The 23,414-nt window shown below is 35.9% G+C and overlaps 1 long non-coding RNA gene across 4 annotated transcripts in view; it reads left to right on the top strand.

The window, feature by feature from the left end:
• The window catches only part of LOC141375626 (uncharacterized), a 460,251-nt gene that overhangs the window by 128,505 nt on the left and 308,332 nt on the right, over positions 1-23,414 (top strand). Inside the window, exon 3 of one of the 4 annotated variants that reach the window (XR_015497881.1) lies at positions 10,086-11,655. The exons of the other annotated variants lie outside the window; for them this stretch is intronic. This is a non-coding gene — a long non-coding RNA (uncharacterized LOC141375626). Of the gene's footprint in view, positions 1-10,085; positions 11,656-23,414 lie in introns of those variants that run through there. 4 annotated transcript variants of the gene reach the window in all.

Genomic DNA, 23,414 nt, shown 5'->3' with positions numbered 1-23,414 from the left:
ATATACTAAACCACAACATTGCATAGAACAATGTCAGTCTCTAATAAAATAAATATTATGCTTGATTACTCTTCAGAGCGCTGCTAGTCACCAACAAGTCGCCCATATGTCCTATATACTTTCTCCCATTCATCATACAGATGGTGGCCATTCATCATCAACGCTAGCTTTGTTTTTAGTAGAGTGTTAGGGGCCGATTACACAGAAACAGTTCAAGTGTTTTGGATTCCAGCAGAGGGCATCAAATGACTGACAAGCAGACACATTGACCTTAACTGACCTGCTGTGCAGCAGATTAGCTGTATGTGATTAGCCTTTATTATCACACGGCTCTCTGGATACATGATTCTGATTGGTCAATCGCAACATTCCAAGGTATGTTATGTAAACGATAAAGTCCAGGTGGTTGTCATGAATAAAGCCAGACAGGCTTTTCAACAGGCTTATGCAAAGCCAAGGGCTTGTTTACAAGACTGAAAGGTTTATTCTGCAAAAGAAACCACCTTGATGTACTTTATCCTGCTTATTACACTGCTACTTGCTAGGGCTATGCCATATGGGCAAAAGAAACCTATCATAATTATTTTAAACACTATTGTAATTTTGATTTTAATCACGATTTTGACACACACACAGATCTTTTACAGTGTGAATCTGAAACATATTTCCAAAGGAATACATTTAGATCTTTATCAAAGACCTGTGACATGTCTCTAAAACAGGCAAAAATAAAATAAAAATCACCTAGTAAAGGTGCAATGCCTCATTCACCCTAGCAACAACTTTGTAGCTGCCTGTCTCTCTGAGTGGCGACCTTCTGCAAATGCAGATCTGTGTAGGTCTACAGCACGGAGAATACACAGCACGGCCTCTGAGTGACCTGAAAGAGGATCATGTGAGCTCTATTGGTGCTCTTATTGACTATCCCTCAAGAAAGTTGCTCTTCATTTGCATAAAGTTTAAGGATTCTCAACTTTGTCGTGTCACTCGACACGCCCACCTATTTGCCAACAGTTGCTGTCGCTCGTGTAGATGGAGGTAGCCTGAAGTTTCTCACTCTTCGTTAAAATAAACGGTCACTTGTCGCTTTGCCACTGCGAGTTGCTCGTAGTGTTGCGATTGGTTCAAACAGCATACTGTGGAGAAATCCTGCATGTTCAAATTGCAGTTTCAATATGATTTCAAATAAGCGCACAACCCTACTGCTTGCCACACATAATAAAAATTAGACACAAAATGATGTTCTGAGACACAATAGTTCTCAAGCTACCATTAGTCTGATTGTGTTTATGATACAAAAATGGTCAAATGTTGCACCTGGGGTGCTATAATTCTTATTCCATGTGTGCTAAGAGGGTGGGCAATGAAATTAATTTAGATTTTTTTACATTCAGATGGTCAACAAAGATGTTTACATTTGTTTTAGATAACTTAAAGAAACAATGCTTTTAATTCTGCTAATGACATCTAAAGTTATTTATTTACAATCATTATGTACTAACGCATCTTCTGCCTTATAGAAGTTCGATAAGTAGCACTAGCATAAGCATGCAGCTCATGCCTATCAGTGCCTCTTCATATTAAACTGGTTAAATACAGTATACATTAAAGTAATCTTCCCCTGCGGTGCATGAACAGTTTAGATCCTGGATGTTGTCATCTGTGTAACATGAAGCTTCTTCTGCTTGCATTGTGATCTGTAATCCCTCACTCCCAGATTAATCTTGTTATCCACCATATTTATTTTAAAATCTGTATATATCCCTCAATGACAAGCAGTATTTAAGTGCAACTTGAACGCTCTTTAAACTAAGCTGGTCCTTCTGTCTAAAATGTATGAAAAGCATCTTGGGACATGGCTTTCATACTGACAGCTGTCATTTTAAGACAGAGGGTGTGAGGTTTACCGGTATGTCAAATGTTACTGCAGGTTTATTCACATAGACAAGGGATACTGTATGGAGAAATTGGTAAAATTGGTCTGCCTGTGCTGCACTTCTCACTTTTCAGTAAAAATTCTGTTTTATCATCAGTGGTCACCTATGAGATTTGCACAATTTTCTTTATTCTTCACTTTGTCTTTAAAGGGTCATTTGTTATGTGTTTGAGGTCTAAAAGTAGGGAACAGAGAAGAGAGAGTAGACAAACAGTTTGTATTTTAGCTTGGCATTGCTGTGTAATCAGCCAGTATTGTCTAAAATCTGATTTGCATAGCAGCATGACATCCTTTATAACAGGATATTTTGGCTAAAAAGATTCAGTCTTTATTTTGGTAAAATGTTTCAACATTTTATATAAAAGATGACAGTCTACTAACTGTCTAAGTTACGGTACTTGTGGTGAACCATCAAAATAAAACGTTGCCTTAAAACACCTTTATGTAATATTGAAAAAATATTGTGTAATGGGGGGCAGTTAGCAAAGTGCTAAGCAGGTACACCTCACTCCTCCGATGTCTAAAGGTGCTCTAGCCACAGACAGTAGAGGCTATGAACTGTAGCCTTTTTGTTAGAGCAACTGACTCCCATACAAAGAATCGCCGGTTCAATCCCAGCTCAGATCGGGCTGGGTAATGTAGTACTGATGGGTTACAATTACAACTTGTAAAACAAAGGTATGAATACATGCAAAGATATAACGTGATTAATAGTTTTCTAAAAAACATTTATTGAAACATATAATCATTTTAATGAATCAACAATAAGGTTGTTTTATTACTGAACATAAAAAATTGGTTGACTGAAAGACTAAATGAATCACTCAGAAATCCATTTGTTTCATTCATATAGTAAATTAACCCTTTTTTTCAACCTATTATTGCAATTGTAATATTATTTTTTCTGAAGCTTTACAGCAATAGACCTTAATCCACAGCCATATCACCCTGCAGCCTAAGGCCCCGTTTACACTAGTGCGTTTTAGTTTTAAAACGGCGTTTTAGAATGAAAACGATCCGCGTCCACACTCGCGTTTTACCCAGTGTTTCTGAACTGCTCTCCGTCCACACCAAAACGCTGAAAATGCACATCACGTGACCACACAGACACTCGGGCAAGCGCTGCAGCCCATTTACCCAGATGAGAGCTCTGCTAGTCGGACTTTTCATCAAGCATCTCCCGCTGGATCTAATCTCACTATATTTATTAAACGGAATATTTCATTCATCTTGTTGTCTTTATCTAACGACATATTCCCTGACTTTGGTCATTGGAATCTATTACTTGTTCTCAGGTAACGTGTTTTGGCTAAGCGCAAAGATAAGTTAATGATTAATGTAACCACGTAGCCTATTCTGTATATTGACTGATCGCTTGCCTTTATTTCCTATAATGTATAAACTTATTGTATGTTATACTTTTATAATGGCCATTATTGATTATTAAAACTGATATTCAGCAAAAGAGAGGGTGTGTTTCGTATTTTCACTGAAATTGAAAGGAGGCAGTTGTTATCGGCTCCGTTTTGTTATAAATATCCACACAGTGAAGATGACGCTCATGCAGCACGACGCCTCAACATTTCTGCTGTCTAAGTTGCTAATATTAAAATGAAAATAGGCAGTTCCTTAAATCATGTTTACATTTTATTGTTGAGAAAGTGAAACAACGTAGCCAGGGTGATGTGAATGAAGTTATAAAGTACACTGTTCCCTTTGAAGATTTACCCGTGTCCTCGGTATAGTCTGCTTTTCCATATCAAACTGAGAAGAAGAGACTACATCCTTGATCAAACTTGCGTAGTCTAAACTTACACGGAGAGAATGCAGGACTGAACTGTGTGTGTTAGGCTACTTAATATTCAGGAAAAGCCCCAATCAGAGAGGCGAATGTTTTCCATCATCCACACTGAGACGGAGCAGCAGCGTTTCAGAATGAAAACGGCCTCTCCAGCATTTTCGAAACGCTCCGTTTTCGGCGCTCGAGAACTCCGGCGTAGTGTGGACGGTTGGCGTAACCGTAGCAAAACTTATGCGTTTTCAAACTAAAACACATTAGTGTAAACGGGGCCTAAGACCGGTTGAGGGCTGAGCCTTGTCAGTACTTGTGTAGGAGACCACATTGAAATACTAGGTTGCTGTTGGAAGCGGTGTTAGTGAGGCCAGCAGGGGGGCACTCAACCTGTGGTCTGTTTGAGTCCTAATACCCCAGTAAAGTGAAGGGGACACTATACATTCAATGAGCACCTTCTTTTGCATAACATATTAAACCGAGGCACTAACTCTCTGTGGTCATTAAAAATTCCATGGCAGCCCTTACCAAAGCCTCTTCCCTTCATGGCTTCCTATCCCTCTCCACTTCACCTATAGCTGGTTTGTGGTGAGCGCATTTGCTCTGTTGTCCTGTGACTGCCGTTGCGTCATCCAAGTAGTTGCTGCACACTGTTGGTGGTGTGGAGAGGCCTCTCCCTCATGATTTGTGAAGCGCTCTGGTTGTATGGCCATACACAGTAAGTAGTAGTAGTAGTAAAACTTTATTGTCCTTGACAGGAAATTTGTTATGGGCACACCATAATGCTGCAGACATTCCATTAAAACAAACAATAAAAACAATACAAAATACAGGTACAATAATCATAATGCTAATTAAAATAAACTCTTGTTAAATAAACCCACTGAGGATTTCTTATATCGATTCAACCCCTTTAGGGTTATATCTCCTAACAGAGTGAAGCAGTTGAACAAAAAATGAGTTGGATCATTCAGAATCCTTTCCACCTGATTGAGGACACAATTCTCATATAAAACTTGAGGATTAAAATATTCACCATGCCCAACAATTTTTCATCCTGTCTTTGCATAGATTAGAGAGCATAGATCAGCATAGATTTACACTGTTCAGATAGGTTGTCAAACCACACTGTGATATCAGGTCTGACAATGCTTTTAAGAACAGCTTTATTAAACAACATCATAAGCTTCTTGTTAACTCTAAAAAGACGTGACCTCCATAAAAAATACAATCTCTGGTGTAAACGAGAGCAAAACCCACTCTGTGTGTGTTTTCCATGTAAAAGAATTGTCAATGTAAATGCCAAGTACTGTACTTTTAGGTCTCTGACTGAGTAATAGGATGGTCATGTACAACCACTTGACGATGGTCACCTATACACTTTGGGTCAAATACAAGTAAATGTGCTATATAAATACACTTTACTTATTCATTACAATTATTAAATCTTTGAGATATATTAACATGAATACATAACTTGATCAAAATTAGTTTTTATTTAGTAGGAACCACATTTTCTAACTGCTCAATCTGATCTTGTGTTCTCTCTTGAGTGTATCTGAAGCCACAACCTTCATTCTTTAACCTCTGCACAAAATATCAATGAAATATGATTCACCTCAGAACAAATCTAAAATGCGGATGTACTGATCGACTGTCTCCCTGAGGTGGGCCACTATTTAGATCATTATGAGCATCCCACTAAAGAAACTGACATCCGGCTTGTGGCTGACACATTGATGAACGAGCTTTAGACCCGGGAAATGCAGCCGTCTTGACACAACACAACAAGACAAAGTCAAACGCAAAGTGACTTGCAGTAAATTCATCCTGCAATCGCATCAGCACAAATGCGGCACAAAGCAGTAAACGAACAGAATCGGCTGCGTTAGGAAACGTTTTTTTGAGGGATTACATAAGTATACATGACAGTTCTGGCCTTTTTTTTTTTTTTAAATCAATGATTGAATAGCCTCAAGAGCTCTGGAATATGCTTTGCGAACAAAGATAAGTCTGCATCTTGGATTCCATTCAAGAATGTCCCAAGCTCTCCCTAAGTATCTCACGCTTGGCAAAGATGCACAAATAAATCAATTAAGAAGGCCCACTTGAGTCAAAGCAATCATTTCCTTTAAAGAGTGTGAGTAAACTGGGCTAATAAGATTATTTTACGGTGCTGTGGCTGTAACGTTATTTGCATGTAGAATAGAGCTGGCCAGGTGTGTCTCTCTCCATGTGTGTATGCGTGTGGTGCCGGGGTCTGATCTGGTCTGGCTCGACTCCAGGTCCTTCATTCTCACAGTAATTGATGCTGGCTGTGGCGAGCTGTCGTCTCAGCCCAGCCAAGCAAGAGAATTATTAGAAATGCAGTAATGCAGGTTGACAGATCTGTGAAATCAAGACCGGGGTGGTCACAGTTCAAAACCGACATTAAATGTGTCTAATACATGAGTTTTGGAATAAAGAACATGCTGTTGATCGATGGCCTTTTTTTCTTTGTTTGTTTTTTAAAGGACTCATGAAATTCCCTTAATCTTTTGAAAATAAATGTTTGTTTAACCATAAAAAACATTGTCATTTTAAAACTATAAACTGTCTTTTTAGTCTGAAAACAACTTCTATTGAAGCAAATCATTTTAAATTATGGAATGAGACACTTTATTATGTAATATTGTGGTAAACTCCAACTCCACAGAAGATCAATGGCTATTTCCAGATCACTGCCTGTTAAGCTTCGCCCACTGATTCACAAATATAGTAAATAACAAGAGATACAAACACAGGTTTTAATATGCTGTCAGCCAGTCATACTAGTCTGCAATCTGTCAGAACACAACATGAAATGAAATGGTCTATAATTTCTACATTTTTAATATAAAAATCTAAATAACATTGTAAGTTGACACTGTACAGTGCTCAGCATAATTGAGTACAGCCCATTTAAAATTTTTTTTTTCTATTTCTCAATGAATATAGGCAATGTATGTTGGGTAATTTAAACAAAACAGATTTATTCAACAGATATATTTATTGAAATAATATTTTAGTCACCGAAGATATTTAAAAATTGAAATATATTATAAAATAATATAAAATATAATATATTATATAATAAGCAAAAGCAAAATATAAAAAAAAATTACAACCAACAAAATTTCAAGTAAATTTTTTAACTTTTTTTTATTTGTATTTAATATTTTTCTGTAACATAATTTTGGATGTACAAGTTTTTGGACCATTAACGTTATACAAGGTTATATAAGCTCTAGATTTTTTCTTCAGTACAGACTAATCTAATGTGTATGCACAAATATAATATTGTATAGCTTCCTTTTAAAAATATGAATTTAAAAGACTTATACAGTATATGTATTTATATATGCTGAGCACTGTAAGTAACAGTAAAAAAAAAAAATAGTTCATGACCTCTTTTATTATTTTAATGAGACTTTGATGTTGAGCATTCACGGTGATGGTCAGCGTACTGCATGCTTGCATGTGTTTCTATCTCATCAGCATGAGAAAGCAAGTGTGTGTTCCTGCTGACGCAGCAGAGATTCACACTTTAATCACTCCCATCAGCTCAATCAGCACCTAGCATCCATTTAGCCCTTCCTTCTGGGAATTAAAGTGGGGGAATCCAGGTTTAAATCTGATCCGGGTATCCCATTGTTCTGGCTGGAGAAATAACAAGCTGATTATTCTGAAGTAAATTTGTCTGTCCACAGCTTTGGGCCTCCTGGGTAAAGCTGGCCACGGTAATTGGAAAGAAACGCAGTTATATTATAAGCTGTGAAACCAGATATTACGATGCTAGTTTAGCAATTATCACTCTTTCTCTGTCTGTTATTTATCACTGCTGAAACACTTTATTTTTTTAATACTTCTTATTCTTATAATTCATTCATGCATTTTCTTGTTGGCTTAGTCCCTTTATTAATCCGGGGTCACCACAGCGGAATAAACCGCCAACCCATCCAGCAAGTTTTTACGCAGCGGATGCCCTTCCAGCCGCAACCCATCTCTGGGATGGAGATCCACACACACATTCACACACACACACTCATACACTACGGACAATTTAGCCTACCCAATTCACCTGCACTGCATGTCTTTGGACTGTGGGGGAAACCGGAGCACCCAGAGGAAACCCACGCGAAGGCAGGGAGAACATGCAAACTCCACACAGAAACGTCAACAGAGCCGAGGTTCGAACCAGCGACCTTCTTGCTGTGAGGCGACAGCACTACCTACTGCTCCACTGCCTCGCCCTTATTCTTATAATTAGTATTTAAAAATGTACTTATCTTATTGCATCTCACTTGTGATTGAACATTTAGTAAAAAGTCTTTTATTGATTGAGCACATTCAGAATCTTCCAAAAAAAAAAAAAAATTGTGGAAAGGCCTTTGTATAAAGTGGGTTTGGACTGTTTCAACCTTAAGCCTAGCCATTTTGTGTTAAATTTGCAGTAGGCAAAAGGCAAGCTCTGAAGCATTATAATCAATTCAGATGATAGAAAAAGTCTTAAGACAGCATCTACAGTGTCTAAAGAAATGCAGTGTGACCCTAGTCTAGAATGACCAGCATTTTACAGTTTTTCTTTACATTTTACAGAGTTTTGGACGTCTTATAAACTGTGATAACCTTATTCCAAATGCAAATCATGAAAAAAATCTGCTAAGGTAAATGTAATTATAATAATTTTATAACTCAAAGTACAACAGGTATTGAATATAAAATAAATATATTCAATCAATTTTAATGGAATTCATTTGAATGATTCCAAGTTTCATTTCAGCAAAAGAATAATTTATAAATGTATGCTGATATGTCTAAAACCCCTTTATGTCTGTTTCCAAACTTTAGAAGGCACAGTACATCCCTCTTTGCATCAGTGTTTTACTGCATTTTGAAAAAATATGTATAATTAAAAACTGTAGAATTCACAGGACATGTCACTCGCATAGTTTTAAATAGGGAAAAGTGTAACGCCTACTAGTACAGGAGCCAATCATTGGGGGGAAAGCTTGAATCAGACGCGGGATTTTATGACCGTTTTGTGGTCAGCAAACGCACTGGAATCTCAACTAATACTTGCTTCACAGACATAAGAAATATATCGAAATAAAGCCTAAAATGTGTTCTTTTAAATGAACCAAGTGCACTTGAAAACCTTTCTTTGGATTTGTAATCTGTGTGAAACGATCAAAAGGTGCAGTCTGTCCTGTCAAACGCACATCACATGACAACAATTACTCAACTGTCATTTCTGGAGGACATTCACTATCAAGGTCAATTTGTAGATTACCTCAGAAGAATAGCGCGATCAGATAAACATTATCCAGACAGTGGTAATGTGTGGAACGTCCATAAATGAGGTTGGTGTTGTGATCTCGTTCTTTTTGAGTGCTCATTAGCTTGGGCAAACTGAAATTATGCAGATTTTGTTTAATTCAAATATTTAGAAAGAAACATATCAGACATTTGTTGTTTAATTTTATTGGTTAATCCAAATATGTTATGTAATCGTACGCTTGTCAAACAGTTTTGGAGAATTTGATGTTTCCCCATTCAGACAGTATTCTTGAGCATACTGCCCGAGAGGCATTTCAAAGATGGTCACCGAGTGAAATGACTTGCCTCAAAGAGACATTGATATAATATAATGTGTGATGTTTATGTAATTATTGTAAAAATGGATTCATCAGAATATTTTAAGTAGGTAAGAGCTTGCTCATTTCCGGGAGATGGGTTGCAGCTGGAAGGGCATCCGCTGCGTAAAACATGTGCTGGATAACTTGGCGGTTCATTCCGCTGTGGCAACCCCAGATATATAAAGGGACTAAGCCAAAAAGAAAATGATTGATTGAAGAACTCGCTCATTCCTAAAACAGAATTTCATCCCTCGTCACAAGCAATACATGTAATTTGTGATCAGATCTTTAAAAAAAAGCTATGGTCTGTTAAGCAGCCAATATGGTCTGTTAAGCAGCCAATAAATTAAAGTAAATTTAGAGCATCTAGCTGCAGAAGCACCCATATATATATATATATATATATATATATATATATATATATATATATATATATATATATATATATATATATATATATATTTACAGTATATGAGGTAAACCAAATCTATGTGTTATAAAACAAAGAAATAAAGAATTCATAGCTGAAGCCTCCCCAAGGATATATTTCTAGAAAGATGACCGGGGGTGAGAAATGAAAGATACATCATAGTCATAAAGTATGTGAAAATTCTGACAGTTTTACAGCATCAAACGTTCATGATTAATTGCAAGGAAACCCCAGTAAATGAGATGCATGGTTATGTTGCTTTGTTAACAGAGTTGAAGTGATGCGATTGGTCCAGAGTGACAGTGCTTTACAGCTGCATGTCATAATTACCAAACCCTTTGGGACTCCACCAACAAATTCATCATAAATTAAGCCAAGCATCAGTAATGTGATTTATATCTGAGCGCATCTCCGTCATCCTCATCTGTGAGCAAATCCATCTTCTCAAGGAGCGGCAAGAGCAAGCCAATCCTCCCTTCTTTTGACAATGGAAACTTCTACACATAATTCGTTTTCAGCTTGACTGCCCCAGTTAGTGTTAAACAAGAGAGTGGGGGTGGTGAAAAAGGAAAAATAGATAAGGGTTCGGAGGAAGGTCCACAGCTTTTCAGCGGGACAACGCCTCAGGAGACCAACAGCAGAAGGCCTGGGCTGAAATGAATGAGACTCACCAGCATGGAACAAATGCAAAGATTCATATGTCTATGGCAGTCGCTGATGCAAAAGGTTTCCCCAGAGATGGCGCACATTCTAAGAAAAAAAGTCCCGCAACATCATCTCTCTTTTGATGTTCAGCAACCACGGAAACTGTAATCATTTGCCGAACTAATTGAGGAAGGTGGAAGAACTAATGTGCTCTGTCATGGAAAATTAAAATGGGCGGGGAGCATTTTGGAGCTAATTTTTGTGGAGGTCTGAGAACATGGCATTGATTGATAATGCTGGAAATGTTGCTCTACATTTAGATGTAATCAGGACATTCTTATCAGCCAAGATGAAAGAGCTCTATTCTCAGTCTCAACCCCATTTACACTGACGAACTGAGTGAGCTGCTTGATTTATCAGGAGCACCCCGCATCATTGTGAACTGCTGTCAGAACCTTGGGAGTTTATTTAAACGTAGCTCTTAACTGGAGTTTCGGTACTTGTCAGTGTTAACAGTGCTGCATGTTTTTGACTCGTCTAAATCATGAAAACACCATACATTTTTTTTTGGTGATATTTAAGAAACGTTAAGTCAATATACTTTTTTAACTGAAAATCACTGCTAAAGTCAATATTTCTCCTTTAAAAATTTGCTTTCCTTGTCAGAATTTCCATATTTGTAAAGTAGCTCACAGCCAGTTTACCCAAATATTTTTTATTTTTTTAATATCAGGTCGTCTTAGTGGAAAACACACTGTATTTACTGTACACTCATTTCAGTCTTAAAGGCTGCCTCAATATTCGGCTGGTCCAAATAATGCGACCTCAATAGAACAGTAACAGCCTCTGAAATGAGACATACATTATATACTGTATATATACTGTATAAAAATCCATCATTTTAAACTGTTAAAATATAAAAAATTTCAACATTAGCTGATCAGCTAATGTTGTGAGACCCAATCTTCAGGCATGCTTGCGATTTGTTGGTACAAACTGCATGTGCATCATGTTGAAGGGGAGGTGGAGTGCCCCAGTGAAAAACAAACAAAAAAAACCTTCTCCAATATTTTGAACTTGGACCACAATAAAGTACCTAGTTCAATCCTACCTTTGGAAATTGCATTACTGTAGTTGAACAGTGCCATGTAATCTTGTGTCTTCAATAGAAGTAATAAAGGCTCAATCCAAATTCTATTTTTGTACCCCTTGTTCTTCCCTTTGGAGTGTTTAACACCACCACAGCACCTGCACACATCATCATATGTCATCGCGAGCTCTTACTTCATATGAGATTGACAATCGCGACTGCTGTAGTTATTCCAGTTGTGTTATTTTTTTGGTATTTATTTTCGGGAAATCACCGCAGCAGTAATACCATGTTATCATAAAGATATAATGTGGCAATAAGACATTTACACAGTGACCATATTCAAGAAAACAACATTAACATTATAGCAGACACTGTAAAAAGCTCTTTCCCAGGCACTAGACTTTTCTGACAGGGTATTCCAGTGTCATCGAGTGAAAGAATGTTGTGGGACTTTTACACAGAAGGTATTTAGGATTATAGGTAGAGAAATTTAGCGTTTTTTTTTTTTTTTTTTTTTTTTTAAGGATGACGGTAAAACACGAACATGGTTATTAATGTATTAAAACATATGCTTGTTTGTTGTAAAAATCCATAATAATGACAAAAGAAACATTAATTTGTGCATTACCTCATTACCTCCGTGTGCAGCCATGCTGCTGCTGTATTTTGAGAAATTTTCTTACCCTTTGGTTTCAAGTGTGGTTCTGAAAAATTTCAGTTTCAAGGAGTATCTAGCCCTTTGCCTTAGCCCTTCAAGCTTAAGAGAATTGGAACACCCCTACCCCTTCATATGGACGCTCAAAATGAGGGGTAAGGGGTAGAATTGGGATTGGGCCAAGGTGTATTGAGAAACAATAGTTTTCTAATGATTCTGCTTTTCTTGCTATGGTTCACTTCAGTTAGATCAGCCTAATATGAATAAATGTCCTTCATTTTCTGCATCACATAGCATATAAAAGGTCATTCTCAGTCATGTCTGTGTAATTTCATAAAGATGAAGCCTAACATGACAAGAGCATTGACCACATTAGCATTAGAAACACTGCCAAACCAACTGGACTGTGAATTTAACTTACAGTAAGTGTATAAATAGATCAGACATTCTTAACTCTGGTCCTCAAAATCTATCTTCTTGTAGAGTTTAGCTCCAACTACAATCAAGCACACCCAAGTAATCTAATCAAGGTCTTCGGGATGACCACTGTATACAGGGAAAGGAGATTAATGAAGATAAACTCTGCAGGAAAGTGGATCTCAAGGGTCATTGTGCCACAATATAATGAAGTATGGAACAGTTTGTCACATTTAGCTGGTAAACACCTTAGACCTACGTACTATCGGTCAGTGATGATAACATAATATGTGCGGCTCCAACTTTTTGATGTGCAAATCTAATCCAATCAGTCTTTTGTTCCGTTGAGGACAGGTGTATGTAGGTAAAAACTGTAAATTCTGGAGAGTTGAATTATAGTAAAACAGAAATATAATTAATTAAAAGCATCACTGTAAATGATGTACTGTGAAGCTGCTGGCTGTCCTGGTTTAGCCCACCAATAGGGTGACTAGATATTAAATGGTAAGACATTTAATAATTCCAGCTTTATTATAACTGTGGGAACTCCTTAATAAAAGGATAGGCAAAATTTTTTTACAAAACACAAATAAAATATTATAATAAAATATAAAAGTGTAATAAAGTAATAGATTTTATTTTAAAATCTAAATTAAAATGTCATATAACCAGCCTGATCTCACGAGAGAACATATTTTACATTTTGCCAGTTTAGTGGCTAATTCAGTCGTACGAAATTGTACGATTTTAAAAAGGAGGCATGGCACCTAACCCCACCCCTAAACCCAACCGTCATAGGGGGATGAGCAAGTCGTACTAAATTGTACGAATTAGATTGTACAAATTCATACGAATTAGCCACTAAATCAAAAAGTTACGAATTGCAGTGAGATTGTGTTGCATATAACATATACTAAATCCAATTTGTAAACACATATTTTTGCCAAATTAATTGGATTAGTGTATTTATAAACCTGATTTTGAGTTTACGAATTGGATTTGTGTATTTTTTAATCGTGTTTTGAATTTACAAATTAGATTTGTGTGTTTATGAATTGTGTTTTGAGTTTGTGAATAGGATTTGTGTATTTATGAACCGTGTTTTGAATTTACAAATTGGATATTTGAATCATGTTTTGAATGCACGAACTGTATTTTTGAATTTATAAATATAATAAAATATAAATATAAATATAATTTTTGAATATTTAATTTGTGTTTTGAACTTAGAAACTAGATTTTGTAAGTGTGAATTGTGTTGTAGATTTTTTTAAAAATGTATTATTTTTGAGACGGATCTGGCTCCATAAAAAATAAAGTGGTCCCTGTATTTGAACAAGTACACTATGGGCCCTATCATACACCCGGCGCAATGTGACGCAAGGCGTGACGCAATTGTTATTTGCTACTTTCAGCTCGTCGCAAGGGTCATTTTGAGGTGTTGCGCCACGCTTTTTAAATAGCAAATGCATTTGCACTCATCAGTGCGCCCATAGGCGTTCTGGTCTAAAAAAGCAGGCGTGTTTTGGGGCATTGCTGGCGCGTTGCTATTTTGATAAACTGTAATAGTCTGTTCTTTAGACCAGAACAAACCCCGTCTAAAGTTCGGTGCAGAGCACGTTAGTTGTGCGCCTAGCTTACACACTGCTTACACACAAGATGTAGAGCAATACGCAAATATCTTTACATATGAAAAAGAATTAAAATGTTAATGATATATATATATATATATATATATATATATATATATATATATATATATATATATATATATATGTGATAAGGATATATATGGGATAAGGATATATATATATAGGATATAAATATAAAGAATTGAAATGTTACAAAACATATTATTATGTAGCCTTCATGAATTTAAAAACCACTGCCTTGAATCCTTCATCTCGGGAGGCTTTTTTAGCGGATTTTTCAAAGCGGAAATTGTCTATGCTTCTTGAAAAACATTGTGCAATTATGAGTGTGCTCCATGCAGGTAAATGGGCTTGACAAACCACATGTAGGACACACTCTCTCCTCTTTGGTTGCGCTGAGGATAAAATTGATAATCCAAACTTAGTTTTGTTGTAGCGTGTATATATTGCTGCTCTCTGATGATTTTAAGTGCTTATTTTATCATCAATTGCTTATCGCTTTGGATAAAAGTGTCTGCTAAATGAATAAATGTAAATGTATTTTATCATTTAAAGGAAAAGGAGCCCTGTCTATACTTCTTGAAAAGCATTGTGCAATTCTGAGTGTGCTCCATCCAGGTGAGTTGGCTTGACAAACCCCCGGTCGTACACACTCACTCCTCTTCGTTTGCAGGGATGAAAACATCATAATTTAAATTTAGACTTGTCATGGTGTGTATATATTGCTGCTCTCTGATGATTTTAAGTGCTTTTTTATCTTCACTTGTAAGTTGCTTTGGATAAATGCATCTGCTAAATGAATAAATGCAAACCTATTTCATCATTTAGAAGAAAAGGAGCAAATAAATAAATGGCACTCTCAGCAGCATGGACAATCAGGATGTTATACACTCAGAAATAAAGGTATGCGAGTCGTCACTGGGGTCGTACCTTTTCAAAAGGTACACATTTGTACTTAAAGGGTCCATATTGGTACCTCAAAAGTATATAATGGTACCTAAATAATTAAGAGGAACACTTTTGTACTTTTTATGTACTAATATGTACCCTTGAGGTATTATTATGGACCTTTTAGGTACCACCCCAGTGACCGATCACGTACCTTTATTTCTGAGAGTGTAGTGTACTTCCCTTTACCCTTAAACTATTAAAAAAGAACTTACCAAATTTTGCAGTTATTTGGTTCACATATCCAAAATTTCACTGGATACAAAACTTTTGCAAGTATTTAGTGTTCCTGTTCTGCAGGTCTGTGAATCTCGCTGCAGGACTGATTCTATGTAGGCCTGGTCATGTCACATCTTGCCTTAGGCATTAAGTGAAGCAGAAAAACCACTAGTGACCCCTCCAAAAATTAGGTCTATGACACCTCTGTGAGGACGGTGTGTGTGTGTCACAGAGAAGTGCTCTCGTTTGCCCTGTGCTTCTCTCCCAGCATTCACTTGTACAAAGCAAGCCAAAGTATTTCTCTCATGCTGTTCTTTCCAATGGAGTGAGGTGTCACGACACAGCAGATTTCGCTCCTTGAACTATATATGTCACACAAGCAGATTGTTCCACACCCCCTGATGCTCCCAATAAGAGAAGGACATCTAGTAAGCTATAAATATTTAAAAATCTGCTTTCTTAATAAGATGCTCCAATCTTTCAGTGCGTCTTAATATGGAATCTTTTCTACAATTGCTAGCTGCTGCATCATCATGACATTTCAATAGAGCCAGATCAGTCTCAAAAATAATGCATTTACAAAATAAAATCCATACATGCACAGCACAGTTTACAAAGACAAAATCTAATTTGTGAATTTGTAAACACAATTTGTGAATTCACAAGTAAAAATCATAAGTATTTTCGCCAAATGAATTAGATTTGTGTATTTTTTATTCATCTTTTGAATTCACTAATTGAATATGCGTATTTATGAATCGTGTTCTGAATTCACAAATTGTGTTTTGAATTTACAAATTGCATTTGCATATTTATGAATCATGTATTGAATTCATAAATTGGATTTGCGGATTTATGAATTATGTTTTGGATCATGTTTAGAATTCATAAATTTGATTGGCATATTTATGAATTGTGTTTTGAATTCACAAATTCGATTTGCGTATTTATGAATCGTGTTTTGAATTTACGAATTGGATTTGCTTATTTGTAAATCGAGTGTGCATTTGTGAAATAGATTTGTGTATTTATGAATCATGTTTTGAATTCACAAGTTGGATTTGCCGGTTTATGAATCGTGTTTTGAATTCACGAATTGGATTTGCATATTTATGAATTTTGTTTTGAATTTACAAATTGGATTTGCATATTCATCAATCTTGTTTTAAAATCACAAATTCAATTGGCGGGTTTATGAATGATGTTTTCAATTCACGAATTGGGTTTGCGTGTTTATATATCATGTTTTAAGTTTGCAATTTGGATTTTGAAATCATGTTTTGAATTTATTTATTTAATTTTGTATTTTTTATTCATGTTTTAAATTTATGAATTGGACTTTGTAAATGTGAATTGTGTCGTAGATGTATAAATTGTATTTTTTTAAATATATTATTTTTGAGACTGATATGGCTCCATATGTTTCACACAAAAAAAAAAGGTCTAAGTAATTCTGATTACACAGGCACGAACAGTATAAATCAATTCAAACTCTGATGTGAAACTCCAAACATTCATCATTACTTAGCTGCTCTCTCTCTCTCTTCACAGTGCTCAAACACAACCTTTCACCATCATTAAACTGACAAATTGCCTTTAGTGTTTAGTAGGTAAATTAACCACAGGGGAATTTGAATCTCCTGCTTGGCTGATGTCAAAGAGAGAGAAACCTCCTATACTGCAGATTTTACAGCTCTGTGGACTAAACGTCAGCCTTACTTACAATGGTGATTTAAGATTTGGGCACAGAGGGTTCCAGGCTAATGTTAAAGGTGTAATCTGTTCTCGCTGTTTCAGTGACCAGGAACCCCAAGAGTCGGCCTTATATTGGAGAACATACATATATAGGCACTTTACAAGCATAAAATGGTGTGTAAATGGTGGTTGTTTATGACAGACTAACTGGTGGCTTGACACCATTTTATGAGAATATGTTCTTAGAAACTGGCTTTCTTAGTCAATTTTCTTGAATTAGGCGCTTAGTATTTAAATGCAAATTTACTACCCATTTACATCTCATATTAACAATTTTTTCTTGAGCGTTTACACGACAATATTTAGTTCAGCTTGGACTAAATATGTATGGAAATAAAACAGTTGGGCTGTGCAAAGGACGTTAAATGTAGATTTGATAAAATGTTAATGCTAGCGCATTGTTAATTGAACTGCAGTTGATAGCATTTTGATACCGACTAATAGAAACATTTGAGCTTCAGTTTACATTTTTGTGAAATTTAAGAATGTACTTCAACATTTTGGCATTTCAACATGGCTGCAGTTTCTAGTTAAAATAAGCGCTACAGGGCTGTGGGACGCAACTATTTGTTCCTTTTTACACTAATGATGTTTGCAGTGACCTATTATTGACAAATAAAGGATTATTTTTGTGCAGTTCTTTGCACAACACCAAATACATACCACAAAACAACTTAAATCGGATTTAAGACAAAGAAAACTAGACGAGTGTTGCTTAATACCAAAATTTTGACTTAAGACCTAAATTAAATATCACAATACCAATACTAAATTGTTACTACACTATATGTTTTTCTTTTATAGTATTATTTATTAATAAACACTCAGTGTTTGCTGTCAGCTGAAACAGAGTAGAAACATTTTTTAAAAAGTGAAACAAATATAGAAATAAAAATGAATTTTGTCAGCTGTCCAGCTGACCTGTTTTAACATAAATAAAATAGTTCATTTAAATAAAATATTTAAAATAGTTTAAAAAACTATAGACAGAAGTGTACATAACTTTTTTGATCTGGAACGTTGCTTCATTTTCAGCCTGTTAACACGAAGCAGCACATGCATACATTTATCATGAATGCAATGTAGAAAAGTGATTGAGTGCATAAACGCTGTTTGACCAATTCATGTGGTTTATCAACTCATATGTGTGACTCATTTCCGTGATTCTGTGCACTTATTTGTCGGAGTTCACTTAATCGCGCAGCAGAGCAGACCGTCATTCTCACATTCTCGCATTCTCAGCTCCACAGCGCGATCCTTTTCCATCACTGCGCTCCACTCGGGATGTGACTGATACTCCGTCCATACACACAGAGACTAAGTTTATTTTACAATCTTCCTCCAAGCTTCAAGCAGAGCACAGTTGGATGTGTTTGGGATGTCACGGTACACACAGGCTTTGTGATGACCGTGGGCTTGCCATAATTGTCAGCAACACGTGCAAAATATTTCCAAAGGCCCTGTTTACACTGTGAGGTTTTGATGCCCAATTCCGGTTTGTTGCCTATTTCAGATTTTTTTGTCCTGTTCATTTACACGTTCTTTTAATTGTGACCCATATCCAATTCATGTGTTTGCACAATTTATGGCGTCGCAGATGCGTAAAGTCAGGTTCTAGCATCTGTGCCACACTAGCCATGATGGAAGAAATTGTCGTGCTTTTAGCTCTGCAAAATATGCAAAGATCGCCCAACTTTAAAATGATTTTGAGGCGAAGGCAGAGGAAAAGGGAAAGGGCTGTCATCGCAGCTTGTGCCTATTTTTTATAAATGGTGTCCTCCACCATTCAAAGAGATTTTGTGGGTACGAGAGCGATCTCAAGTCTGATGGGAGCAAATTGTGGCGACTGACACACCTCCTCCATGTTTCCTCTGTTGTTGTTGTTTACCGCTTCGACGTCTCCACACACGCTCTTCCTCCTATGTCAGATGTACCACAATTAATCTGATCTGCCTGTTTACATGATAGTCACATTTATATCTGATTTATTTCCACATATGAAAGAGGCCTGAAACCAGTCTCTAAATTTCCAAATGCATGCGTTTTTTTCTTGTTTACATGGTCATAGAACAGATCTGATTTGTGTCAAATCTGAGCAAAAAATCAAAATTGGGTCACATTTAACTGGCAGTGTAAACGGGGCCTTAAGTGAACCAGCTCTGTTCATAAGCTGTAGGAGTTCACTGCATTGTTGTCAATGAGAGGGCAACCCTCAGTTCAACAGCTTAACACACACACTCAGGGCCTACTCACACTACGCTATCCGTACCATCCCTATTCCCGTTTCCTGGATCATTTGAGAAGAGTGAGTGCGCTGAATAGGGCTCAGGCACGGTTCACTTGGCCGGCCCTGGCGTGGTTGGAGGAGGTGGGCCTGAGCACGGTTCACTTGGGCCCGAAACTGAAAGCTTGACGTGACTTTTAAGGGACTGTTTCATATGGATTTATTAATCAATCTTACTGTTCAATGAACGCAAACTGCTGTAGTTTATTAAATATGCTGGCACCTCAACTTCAGCAGACCTCCACATTCCTGCAGCAGCAGCAGCACGAGGGCTTTATGATTGTTTATGAGCGCCAAATGTGGCGAATCTGTTCGGCGAAATATTTGACCACGTGTCACCGCATCCCTAAGGACTGTTTGACGAAATATTTGACTGCATGTCACTGCATATCAAACGACTGAAACGATATAACTAGAGAAATCTCCTCTGTGCTGATTGAGAGCGCTTACTGAATAGCGCAGCATCGATGACGTAAGCGTGCCCTGGCCCGATTGTAGTGTGAGTGCAGGCCGTCGGGGGAGACGGGAGGGGGGACAAGCGTGCTTTGGCCCGGTTCGAGGCAACTGTACATAATGTGAGTACGGCCTCAGTTTGTCGTAGAAGAAGCAGGTGGCCTCTACACTGCTCCCTATTAACAAGCAACTACAGCTGTCACTTAAAAGTACCAGTACTAAAAAAAAAAAATAGAGAATGGTATCATTTTGTGGGCCAGGGTATCACATACTTTTTTAGTATCGGTACATCGTGCAACACTAAATTAAAGGTGCAGATATTGTGTTGCCTGCTCTGAAAAAAAATATTTATTGGATTAACTCACTTGTTTAAGGTAAGTGGTCGTGAACTATTTATATGGACTGAATATAAACAAATATATATGTTGAACATTACTTAATTTATTTTGTTTGTTTACATTTAGCCCATATAAATACTTTACAACCCTTTGCCTTAAAAAACGTAATTCTTAAATCCAATGAATATTTTTTTTTCAGTGTGGGTAATGTTACTATCAAGTGCACTTGATATAAAACTTAAATGAGAAAACCTTCCTGACTTCCTAGAAATTGCTTTCCAGTGGAACAAAGGTTTGACAGATTGCATTATAAATAAAGGTTACACATTTTGTATGCTTATTAATCAAGCACTCGTTATGTGTGGGCAGACTGTTCTTCTAAATGTGACTGTAAATCTAACATTCATTTGAACAAGTGTTCTTCAAATGGCATGTCCAGGATTTAGTTTTAAACTCAAAGTAGTTTATAATTTATGCAAACATCAAATCTGCTCATTAAGCATTACGGAATGAGTCACCTGACATTCTCTTCTTGTCAAAACACATTCTTCTTCAGTTGGGTCCAGATGCTCTCTTACCCAGAGTGCGCCATCGTCGGGTCATTTGTAACAAAAGCCGTTTAACCCACTGTGGAGATTAACAGTGACAAAAGCATAATGCTGCCACTGCCTGAATACCCTCGCCGTAACATAAATAACATCAGCTGCCAGGGCCGCACAGCGAAATGGAGCTGCGCTTTCAGATAGAGCCATTTACACAGACAGATGAGTCTGGAAACAAATCATTTGCCGTTTGTTTACAAGAGTATGATACAAAGCAGGCCTGGCATGCATTTCCATGCTAACCTAAGATAGGATGAAATAGTTTCAAATGCGTGTGATGCACAGCCAAAAAGTGAGACGCATTGCGTTTGAATTCACAGGAATTACTGTAGGTGGAATCTATTAAATGGCTCTGCGGAAAGAAGAAACTGCTATAAAATTACAGTTCTTGAAGGACACAGGGAAATTATAATAGTGGACTGACGTGGGTGTATATGAATAAGAACACTTAAGTTCCTGAAAGCGTTTTTCTTTAAAGCATGTTTGCAGATATATTCTGATCATATTAATATGACAGTTCTATGAATATTTGAACATGAAGCACCAGATAACATGGCATCAAGTCAGTGAAGAGATTTATTTAAAATGTTTTTGCTCCCTGCTTGTTTTAGTTAAACTTGCAAGTACTCTGACAAAACGTATGTTCTAAAGTGCTGCACTGTAGTCTACAGCTAGATAAAGCTATTTAGGATAAAAAAGATTTAAGCACAAGCTGCTGTTTACATAAACAGACTATAACAATATTTAACTTTTTTTTTTTTGGTTGTGCATGACAGTAAACAGTCATTGGTTTGCTAAAAAAAAGGTATGTACTACCAGCCATATTTATTTTTGCCTGTAGCATCTTTGCATATTCCCATGGAAAAATCTTCATTTAACTTGATATTTATTGGTGTTCCAGGTGCTTATTGTATCTGATTATGTCTTGACATTGAACCTGTAGGGATTTGTTCCCTTTTCCAAAAGCATCCCTGGCATAAAAATGTCAATTAAAATGTTATAAGAACACAAATAAGTCTTAATTAATAATTTTTCTGCTATATTAAGTCTGCACATATGTTTTAGAAAATGTTATATAAAAAAATATTTTCAATTTTGTTCAACAAATAATAATGTTTACTGGTCTAATAAACACATTTACAGCCAATATTGTGATATTTTTAAAGTTGTGATCAAGTTTTGTAAGTAAGCTAACTAGATATATAACTATATGATTTATTTTTCATTGAATTTGTTTATATTTTTTAAAAAAGAAAATGAAAATTAGTTTCGAAAGAGATAATAAATTAAATAAAAAAATTATTAATAATAATTAGTTGAAGCTGCTTGATTTCTTTTCCTGCAAGCATCTGCATGATGAATGTACACTGTCCATTATACAGTATGTATGTATATATATATATATGTATATACGTAAATGAGCAACCGCATGCATGAGTATATGGTCACTCACATAAAAAAAAAAAATTAAAAAAATTAAAAACACTAATGGTCTCCATAATACCTTTCTGCACTCTGCATTTATTATTATTATTATTATTATTATTATTATTATTATTATTATTATTATTATTATTATTATTATTATTGTTATTATTTATGTATTTATTTATTTAATTATTTATTGGGTGGGAATGAGTTCTAGACTTGAACTATGGAGCCAGATCTGTCTAAAAAAAAAATACATTTAAAAAATAAAATTTATAAACGACACAATTCTTATTTACAAAATCCAATTCATAAATCCAAAACATGATTCAAAAATCCAATTTGTAAACTCAAAGCACGAATCAAAAATACACAAATGCAATTTGTAAATGCAAAACACGATTCATTAATATGCAAACCCAATTTGTAAATTTAAAACACGATTCATAAATAAACTAATAAAATTCTTAAGTTCAAAACACAATTCATGAATATGCTAATTAAATTCTTGAATTCAAAACACAATTAATTAATACGCAAATCCAGTTCGTGAATTTAAAACACAATTTATAAATGCAGAAATCCCACTGTGGATTTAAAAATACACAAATCCAATTCATAACCTCAAAACTCAATACGCAAATCCAATTCATTTGACGAAAATATTTATAATATTTACTTGTGATTTCACGTATTGTGAGTTTACAAATTGGATTTTGTATATGTGAATTGTGCTGTGCAAGCATTAATTTTGAGACTGATCTGGCTCCATATTAAACAATTTCTTGTGATACTTGTACTCAAGAAACTTCCAAAAGAACAAACTGGCCTTATCATATGCCAACTGGAGCAACTGATAACATTGTAATGGGTTCCAATTTGTAAGTTCTCCAGAGTAAAGCATCAATAAATTATCCCATTTGCAATTACAGCCTGTTATTATATATTAATGTGTTGTTTATGTTTGCACATTTAGTGACTTGTAAGACTTTTTTCTGTTTAAAATGTCCTGTCTAATTATCTAATTATGATTATCGCCATTGTCGAGTGTTGTATACTGAGTGTCAATATCTGTGCGTGCCTGGTTGTCAACTCATAATTAAAGTTCAC

This window comes from Danio rerio, chromosome 8 (assembly GCF_052040795.2).
Source record: "Danio rerio strain M-AB ecotype USA chromosome 8, GRCz13ab, whole genome shotgun sequence".
In the NCBI taxonomy this organism is placed as follows: Eukaryota; Metazoa; Chordata; class Actinopteri; order Cypriniformes; family Danionidae; genus Danio; species Danio rerio.
The sequence above is the reverse complement of the archived record's forward strand: the minus strand, read 5'-3'. Positions and strand labels throughout refer to the sequence as shown.